The sequence below is a fragment of the Chrysochloris asiatica genome, unplaced genomic scaffold (genome assembly GCF_000296735.1).
Source record: "Chrysochloris asiatica unplaced genomic scaffold, ChrAsi1.0 scaffold00044, whole genome shotgun sequence".
NCBI lineage: Eukaryota > Metazoa > Chordata > Mammalia > Afrosoricida > Chrysochloridae > Chrysochloris > Chrysochloris asiatica.
The window spans coordinates 2560520-2570683 of NW_006408562.1; positions in this window are offsets into that span (position 1 = coordinate 2560520).

Sequence of the window (10164 nt, forward strand, 5' to 3'; positions counted from 1 at the left end):
AAACAGATCTGTGTTGGAAGAAGTACAGCCAGAGTGCTCCTTGGAGGCCAGGATGACCAGACTTCGACTCTCAAACTTCGGACATATTGTCCGAGGGACCAGTTACTGGAAAGAGATATCATGTTTGGTAAGGTAGTCAGAGAAAAAGAGGAAGACCCCCAGCGAGATGCATTGGCAAAGTGGCAGCATCAATGGGCTCAAGCGTGGCAACAATTGTGAGTTTAGCCCAGGTTTGGGCAGTGTTTTGTTCTGTTGTGCATAGGATCACTATGAGTAGGTACCAACTTGATGGCACCTAACAACAACAACAATGTTATGGCTGGAGTTCTGGTATGGCACTGTGGGCTAATGCATGAGACAGCAAAGTCAGTTTGAAACACAAAGTTCAAGCTCACCAGCCGCTCCTCTGAAACCCTATACAGGGTCGCTGTGAGTTAGAATCCAGTCAACAGGACTTAACAACAATGTGATGACTGGAACTGCAGTTGCCTCAGCGGGGCCAGACCAAATAATTTCGTCAACCTTATACATGGCACTGTAGGATAAGTACTAGACCACAGTCAGTTTGAACTACAAAGTTGGCAGTTCAAAGAAACCAGCAGCTCCTCTGAAACCCTATATAGGGTCTCTATGGGTCGAACTTACCTGATGGCATTTAACAACAACAAATATGACCCAAGGACTGGACTTTCCTCACCCTGGCACTAGACCAAAATGTTAGTTTCAACAGCAAGTTTGGTGGGTTGAACTCATCAGTTACTTCTCCAACAACCTATACAGGGTGTCGCTATAAATCAGAATCAACTTGATGGCACTTAACAACAACAACATTATATACATTTTAAAAATTATATTTGTCCTTGGTTTACAAAATCAACCGATCAAATAGCTGTATTATCATTTCTTCGCTCCCTGATCTATGTCTTTGTTGGAAGTTCTTTAGTTGAAGCAATCAGTTTTTACTTATGTGGATGGTGTCTCCATGCATTCAAATGTAACTTGTTTTCTGCCCCATGCCCACCAATAAACAAATCTTTTTCATCTCATTTTACAGACACTGAGTTTTTTGCTTCAACAATATCATGAAGTGTGGCCACTCCACACTGGCCTGCTCCTGATGTCAAAAAACAAAACCACTGCTGTTGACTCAATTCCAACTTATAACAACCAATAGGAGATGGTAGAATTGCCCTAAGGGTTTCCAAGATGATCAGTCTTTACAGAAGCAGATTGCCACATCTTTCTTTTATGGGGAAGCTGGTGGGTCTGAACCCATGACTTACTTTGTATACATACATGTAGCAATGTTCATGAGCTTTAGAAATATGATAAGGTCATGAATTGTAGATGCTGATCTTCACCTTAGACTCAACTGCTGTTGAATCTGTTCCAACTCATAGTGATCCTATCAAATGTTTCTGAAGGATGACTGGTAGGTTTGAATTGCTGACCTTGTGGTTAGCAGTCCAGTGTTTATCCTACCAGTGCTTATGTTACAACTTTACACAAGAACCTTCACCTTAGATAATATTCCACAAATTATGGCCCTGATTTTGTAGGACCATAACTAAGAATGTGTTCACATTTTAGCATTTTTACAGGTTGCAAATAATCACACACACATATACAAAAGAGACTGAACATAGTTCAAAAATCCTACAATGCTTACTTTCTGGCCATTAACAGAAAATGTTTACTGACCCCTTGTCATAGATCCACAACTTACAAATGTGGGTCGATTAGCCAAATGCTTAGTCATCTTTTTAGAAAATATGTGATTTATGGAGTTAAAAGCACTCCCTTTATTCATTTTACCATAAAGTGCCATGGAGTATTGGAGGGACTCAAGACTTCATTGCACCTGGAAGCTTCCTAGGAGCTGACAGAAAGCATTTGTAGTCAAGCTTCCAGTTGGCACTTATTTTACATATGAATCCTTGTCCTTAACTAATTATTTCCCTGTTTTTCCATTTAATTGATAGCTGCTTGATGGCACAGAGGAATGAAATACCACTAACACTGTTCAACTGAAAAATACTGCTCTTCCTTTGCATCTACATTGATTTGGGCATAACATGATGTTGATACTAAAAGTAATCTACATACATAATCAACATAACACCAGCATCATAAAACATGTCATAGGAAATACTAAATCAAGAACTGAAAAGGAATTTTTATTATAATTTATATCAAAATAACAACAAAAATAAAATTTTGAAAAGTTGACAAGAAATAATAGAAATTTTTTTTTATGAATTTTCTGTTCATAGACAGAAGTGTAAGGAATTACTTTCTTCTATAACCTATTCCTGACCCTCTAATCTCTGCATTATGGATATTTATTCTCAGTAACAGACTCCAAGGCAGGAAAACTACAACAAAGCAATTTATTACTTTAGTGGTAGATGTTTTACCTTTCATGTTGTTAAGTGCTGTCAAGTCAGGTCTGACACATAGTAAAGATGTATACGGCTTCTGAGAAGAGGCTAGTGGGTTTGAACTGCCAACACTATGGTTAGCAGTCTGATGCTTCTTCTTCAATGCCACACCAGGACTCCACTACCATGGAAACTCATAATCAGTTCTTGACCTTGGAGGCTTGTATGTTGCTCTGATGCTTAACACATTTCAACAGAAGTTCCAGACTAAGATCGACTAGAAAGAGAGCCCTGGCAATGTACTTCAGAAAATCAGTGGGTGAAAACCCACCGGCTCATAATGGTCTTATTTCCAACCACTCTTGGGGACTGCACAGGACAAGGCAGCCTTTCAATAGGGATCAAGCGGAGCACATCTAACAACAACAAAAATTCTTTCTTAAGGATTGTTTGCAAACCCCTGAGGCTCAGAACACCACCACAGCAGTGGTTGTTGAACCTTTTGTTCCTCTTACACTGACTCCTGTGATTAGGCCCAATCTCCCAATACTGTGTTCTCAGGACCAAATGAATTCCCTGCTTTTCTGGGATAAGAGTGACTGCTAAATTGTATGGTGCTGTGGGTTAATGCACTGGACTTCAAAGTCAGTTTGAGCTGCAACATCAGTGGTTCAAGCTCACCATCCGCTCCTCAGAAACCCTATACAGGTTTGCTACGACTCATCCTTTTGTCATGCTCCTTGGAGTCTTTGGTCCACAAACCCAAATGGTCTCTCCTTTTGATTTCTCTAAATCAAAAGAAATATATTTTGACATGTTAATTGTATTTTACCCAGCAGTGTTTGTTCCCACTGTAGATAATGTATTGATGCTGACTTAAAAAAAATATATATATATTTGTTACCAAGATGAGAAATCAAGCCATTGAATGTTCTTCTAAAATTTGTTTTGCTATAGATAGTCTGAAAGTTCAAAGTCATTAGGATGGGACTTTTGATTTATATAGCATATGAGATGTCATTATTTGAAGCACATATTGAACAAGTTCAATATCAAAAGTATCTGCAAGATTAAGGGCCAAGAATCTGCTGTGTCACCCCCAATCAGCTGAAAATGAATATATAATAATATTGTAGTTGTTATTGTTAAGTTCCACTGAGTTGGGGCCAACTCCTAGTGACCCTGTATAGGGTTACCAAAAAGCTGCCATTGGATTTGAATGGTTCAGTTGTGGCTAACAGTCCAGTGTTTATCCTACAATGTCACACTAGGATCCCACATTTATATTATAGTGTTTTCCAGCAGTGCACTTGTATGGATTTAAGCAACTCATTTACAGAACAGAGAAGTAAGTGCTAACTGCTTAGCAGGCAATGAACTATGCCTGGGATGTTGAGCTAAGTAAGACACAGTCCTACACTCATGAGTTTACAGTGGGACAGGTGATAAAGACACTGAATATATACATGAATGTAATAGATGATTTAAAGAACAGATGTGCAATGGTCACGATGACATTTCACAAATGCGCCAAGTTTTGTGCTTTCTTGTGAGAAGAGATAGGAGATCCTTGTCATTGAGTTCAAGCTTGCTGTGGCTCTTCTATGATCAAGGTTCTTGCCTTTCTCTGTTACTATTACCTGCAGATTCTAATCAGGGTAGTTCACTAACTTTTTTAGGTGCCATTATAAATCATAAGAGCTCTGGTAACGTAGTGGTTAAGAATTGGGCTACTAACCTCGGGGTCAGAAGTTCGAAACTACCATCTGTTCCATGGGAGAAAGATGAGCCTTTCTACTCCTGTAAAGATTTACAGCCTCGGAAACTCTGTACAGGGTCACTATGAGTCAGAACCATCTCCACGGCATATAACAACAATAGTTAATAGCCTTGGTGTGGTGCTGTGGGCTAATATCTTGTACTGCAAAATCATTTGAACAGCATCGTTGGTGGTTCAAGCTCACCAGCTGCTCCTTGGAAACCCTCTAGAGGGTCACTGTGGGTTGGGATTAACTCAACAGCACTTAACAGCACCATAGATTGTAGATCATGCCATCTTTCTTTTAGTTGATTCTAGGTTTTCTCATTCTCTAGAAACTCTGAAGGGTCTTTGTTTCTTCATAAATTGGTTGTAACATATCCAGGACTTCATTACCATTATTTCTATCATTAGTGTGGATGTTTTTACCAAAAAATTTAAAAAATAAAATCAACACCTCATCGTCCACTGCCCTGCCCCAAATAAAACAAAACAAACAAAATACAAACCACTAAAATTAAAATTTCCACAGCAAACTCTGTGGAGCAATAGAACATAATATGGTTTACTTGGGTATGTGCTGTGGAGTCGGTTCCAACTCACTGCAAACCGGTATAGGGTTTCTGAGGCTATAAATCTCCATGGGAGCAGAAATCCTTATCTTTCTCCCACAGAAGAACTGGTAATTTTGAACTGCTCACCTTGTAGTTAGCAGCCTGATTCATAACCACTATGCTAACAGAGTTCCTTAGAACATGTTCTAGTCACTTACAAATCCATGTTAATTCATGTTTCCACTCATCCTGATGTAATAGAATAACATTTTGTCATTTAGAGATGATAAATCTGTTTCCTAGCTGACTCTGAATATGTTCATGATTGAATAGATATATTCTCATTCATTGATCTATTTTAACAGTGGTTTCTTCATGTCATGTTTCACCATTTAGACATACATTGGTAGCCACTAGCCCTAAGTAGCCACCTGTAGTAAGTTGTGCCTATTGAATACTTGTATAATCTATTGAAAATGGCATAAATCTAATTGAAATTTACTTCGGGAATTTACATACTGGCACTACTTGCTTGAAATACAAGGGGTATTTCATATAATTAGTGCCAGTATGTAAATTTTCTCATTATTTCTTAATTTATGGAGTCCTGGTGTGGCACTATAGGATAAACACTGGACTGCTAAACAAAAAATCAGTGGTTCAAACTTATCATCTGCTCTTCAGAAACACTACATTCTGTCAGAACCAGTTTGAAGGTGCTTAACAACAGCAATTGTATATTTATGTTTATTATCTGTTGACATAAAATTATTTTATTTATTAGCTTAAATAAAATATGGCATCAAATGAATCTCATGTGTTTCTTGTTACTTGTTTATGTGGGACTGTGGGAGGAAGCACTGGACTACAAGGTTGGTTTGAACCAGCCATTCCTCAGAAACTCTATACAGGGTGGGGTCATTGTGAGTTGAAACTAACTTGATGGCACTTAACAACAACAATAACAACAGCTCAAAAATTATTGGAGTCCTGGTGTGGTGCCATAGGATAAACACTAGACTGCTAATCACCATATCAGTGGCTCAGAATCACTAGCATTCCTCGGAAACCCCATAGGGCCACTGAGTCAGAATCAATTTGATGGCACACAATGACATCTAATCAAACCATTTTAATTACTTATGTGATTCATATTTTATTTCCAATTGAACAGCATTTCAAAAAAGAAGAATTTGTAGCCAAGAGGCTTTATGTTGCAGTCTATATGTGAATATGCTCATATGTAGATTGTCTGCAAGACCTTTTTCCCTAAAAGTAATGGAATTGCATGAGGATGAAGATTGGCAGCTCCCAGGTAGAGGAATGAGCTAGCACCTGGGTCAGCCAAGGTAAATACTCTTTCTGAAATGTAGATATTGGTTTTCAAGGGCTGATCACATCTAATCATTGCTACTTACTGTTCCTAATGCTCCCACGTTTTATTGACACTCCACAAAGACAACTAAAATATCCTTGGTAACTATTACCAGAGGCTCTAAATTTATAGTTGCTATTTTTCTTTTTTTTTTTTTTTTTATTATCATGTTACAGTTGGTTGATCATCAAACTCTGCAGAAATCTTAACTCATCCAGAGTGTCAGCTATTTGAACGCATCTGGCCTCTTCGCATTGCTCAGTAACCCATGTTCTCCCTGAGGCAGGAATTTTTAAATCTTCACAAATTTGGAGTTGGAGAGGTTAACTTTACTGCCAAATCTGATTCATTAGTTATTTTTTTCAGAAGTCTTCTTCATTTTCCTCCCCCAATTTAAACTGCTGTACAAATTACTGAGATCCTACAAATGTAACTAATGCAGTACGCCCTTGTTCTATTCAAACACTTGCAGCTTGATCTCTATAGAGTTTCCACAGTAGCACAATTCATTGTTCTGGAATTCTTACTTGTTAATATTTTAGATAATTCACTATCATCCAGATAGTCAAATGCCTTCATATAGTTGACAAAACACAAGCAGTTTTCTGGTATTCTCTGTTTTCATCCAAGAACTACCTAACATCAGCATGTCCTCTTCTGAATCCAGATTAAACTTCTGGAACTTCCCTGTCTATGTATATGTAAGGCCAATTTTCAATTATCATTAGCAAAAGATTGATCTCATATATGTCATGGATTGAATTGTGTCCTCTCATAATGGGTGTCAGCTGGGCTGGGCCACAATTCTCATGGTTTTGAAATTATGTGATGATCCCCCATGATGGGATCTGATGAGATAAGTCAGTCAGAGGATGAAGATTTAGACTCCTGCTGTGGCACTGTAGGATAACCACAAGGTTGGTGGCTCAAACCTACCAGCTTCTCCTTAGAAACCAATTCATTGGCATTTAACAAGAACAAAAGCAACAACAAGATCATCACACCTTTAGTCTCATCTTGATCCTGATTTCATGTAAGGGAGATTTCCAGTGATGTGGCATGCAATACCATTTATCTTATAAGAGATAAAAGAAAATAAAAAGAGATAAAATAAACAGAGAAGGAACCTACTCCTACCAAGTTAGAAGAGCTCACAGTGAGTGGAGTGTGTCCATTGTACCTGCACTGCAAAGCCCCTACATTTGGAGGAAGGTTGATACCAAGACACATAGAGAACTCCAAGGAATGCTGGGTCTGCAGATGCTGAAAGGAGACAAGCACCTTTCTCCAAAGGTGGCACTCAGAATTTGGACTTTTATCTTTCTAAATTGTGAGATAATAAATTTTGTTGTTAAAGCTATCCACTTATGGCATTTCTATTATAGCAGCGCCAGATAACTAAGATAACATGATATTAATTATTTGTTAATTTATACGTTAATTTTGATCAGCTTTCTTTTGAATACACACAAACATGGAGCTATTTGTTTCATTTAGCTAAGAGATGTCTTCCAATTTTCTTGACATAATAAGTGCTTCCAGGGTTGCATCTTTTGGCTGAAAAGTCTCAGTTGATATTCCATTAATTCCTGGAGCCTTGTTTTTCACCATTGCCTTCAGCATGTCTTGCACTTCTTGATTACACGCTACCTCTTAAAATGTGTCTGAATTCCAACCTGTTGTTTTTGGTATAAATACTCCAACTCTTCCTTCCATATTATTTTGATGTCTCATGCATCATTAAATTTTTTACCATAGAATCCTTTAATGTTTCAACTTTAGGTTTGAATTTTTCTTGAGTTTTTTTCAGCGTGGAAAATATTGATCATGTTATTCTCTTTTAATTTTCTAATTACAGCTCTTTGCATATTTTGTAATAATACTTCATCATGAAATTCTATGCTTAGCACTTTACTTCAGTATTTCTTCTGCTGGCTTTAGCTACTCTTTGCTCAAGAGCATGGTTCACTTACTGTTAAATATATAAGACTATAGCTTTCAATATGAATTACCCCTGAATATAGAGAAAACAAAATGTAACTGGATGGCACCATGATAAATTACAGATAAATTAAAGTTGTCAAGAATTTCTTTCTAGTTGGATCAGCAATCAATGGTTCTAGAAGAAGCAGTCAAGAAATCAAACAATAAATCAGCTGGAGCAAAAAAACAAAAAAACAAACAAACAAACAAAAAAACACCACTTGTATATGGGTAAGGAGCACCTTCATCATGACACATGATAACTAAAACAAAGATATCATATGTCATGACTAAGGTGCTCCTTACTCATGCCATGGTATTTTCAATTATTTCATCAGCATAGTGAACCTGGGTAATGAAAAAGAAAAAAATAATTAACACATTAAAATTATGGTGTTGCTGATGAATATTGAATATATCATGAATTGTCAGAAGGATGCACAAATATTTCTTAGATAATTACAACTAGTATGATCCTTTGAAGTAAGGTTGGCTAGACTGTATTCAGCTTACTGGTATGGCACTGCGAAAAACATTATTGATACTGACAAACACTCAAGAAATCCAATCTGTACTCTTTTTAGCAAGAGTGAGGTTTTGTTTATTCTAGTTTGCAAAATCAGGGATCCAATCCAGTAGACACTGGCAGACAAGCCATATAGCTGGCCTGCAAAGAGTTTTATTCCCCTGTCTTGAAAAAGCTTCCCCTCCAGTTCCCCTTTGGATTGGCAAAGTGGCAGCACCAATGGGCATGGCAACAATTGTGAGGTTGGCCCAGGACCAGGCAGTGTTTCATTCTGTTGTGCATAGGGTCACTATGAGTCAGTACTGACTCAATGGCACCTAACAAAAACAACAACAACAATGAAGTTTACAATCTATCCCAAATGTCTTATTTTTCCCTCTGCCCAGGGACTAAATGGTCTAAATAACTGTATTCTTATTTAAAGTCTAAATAACTGTATTTTTATTTAAAGTTCCTAGTCCTAGAACATATTTCTTCCCCCCACCCCCTCAATTCATCCTGCTTACATATCCTTGGGTATGAATCAACAACCTATGTTTGATCTACCAGTCGTGTATGCCCTTTATGTCTTCCTGAAGATGGACCATCTTGAGAATTTCCCACAGTGCTCTAGGATAAGCACTAGACCTCAAGGTCAGTTTGAACTGCAAGATCAGCAGTTCAAACTCACCAGCCACTCCTTGGAAAACCTATAAAGGGTCTCTATGTAACAGAGTTCTGGTGTGGTGCTGTGGGTTAATCCACCAGACTGGAAAGTTGTTTGAACTGCAAGGTTGGCAGTTCAAGCTCACCAGCTGCTCCTTGAAAACCCTACTCAAGGTTGCTGTGGGTCAGAATGAACTTGATGGCACTTCACAACATCAGTGAGTCAGAACCAACTTGACAGCACTTAATAACAAGAACACACATGTCATTAGGTGTCTGGTTTGGCCCAGCAGGATTAGCACTGGACTGTGAATCATAAGGTCTACAGTTCAAATCCACCAGCTATTCCTCAGAAACCCTATACTAGGTTGCTAAGAGTTGGAACCAACTCCATGGTACTTAATAACAAGAGCACAGGAGGGACTAATCTCTGGAGGAATGCACAATACTTGGTAAACTAGAGAGTTAGCAGAAAAAGAGGAATGTACTCAGTCAGATGGGTGACACAGTGGCTAAAGCAATAGTCTCCTATATAGTAATGATGATGAGGATGGTACAGGGCTGGGTACCTTCCCTTCTTTTAGACATATGACTACTTTGCTTCAGCACAAATTGAAAAAGGTCTAGTAACTATGACTAATGATGGCAAGCACATTTTCATGTGCTTCTCAATCATATGTGTATTATTTTTGGTGAATTGACTATACAGGGACCCATTTTTTTATTGGGTGGTTTAACTGTTTCTTGTTACATTGTGGGGTTTAATGTAAAGTTCTATATAATGTTCCATGCAAGGTTCTTAAGATTTCTCCTTTATAATGTTTATATTATTCAAATTTATGCACTAACCACTAAAGCCAGTGAAGATGAAATAGAAGAATTCTACCAACTTCTTCAGTCTGAAATTGATCAAACATGCAATCAAGATGTATTGCTCATTA